Source organism: Nestor notabilis, unplaced genomic scaffold (assembly GCF_000696875.1).
Source record: "Nestor notabilis isolate BGI_N333 unplaced genomic scaffold, ASM69687v1 scaffold4036, whole genome shotgun sequence".
Classification (NCBI taxonomy): Eukaryota; Metazoa; Chordata; class Aves; order Psittaciformes; family Psittacidae; genus Nestor; species Nestor notabilis.
In genome coordinates, this window is record NW_009933144.1 from 14,825 (window position 1) to 15,324 (window position 500).

Below are 500 nucleotides of genomic sequence, written 5' to 3' on the forward strand. Positions count from 1 at the left end.
GCTAGCAGCAGATGTCCAGGGCTAATGTGCTCCAAGTGTTCCCTTCAGAATAAGGACTGATCTGTAGTGCAGACTGAAACTTGCGTCACTCAGTTTGAGTTTTATTTAGCACAAGTCCTAGCCTTTTGGAAATGCAGAGTGATTCATCAAGCTGGCTGTGTTTTTACTGCCTAGTTCCAAAAGGTGTGATGTGCTGATAGATGTTCATTTGATGTACCAGCAATGAATCCAGTATTTGAAGCATTCAAATAACAAGTTTAATGGCCTTGGGCAGGATGGGAGGTGAATCTAGTTTGAAGAACCTCAGCCGAGATTGCTTATCTACCTGTCAGAGGGCTTGCTTTGCTTTCAGCTACTCATCAGGCTGGTCTAATTGGTCTATGTATGTACCTTAAGTGGTGCATGGCTGCATAGTAAGGACAGAACAGGAACAAGAACCTGCATACTCTGAACTAGAATTGGGTCATACCCATTGTTTGGATTCCCCCACCCCCCCCCCC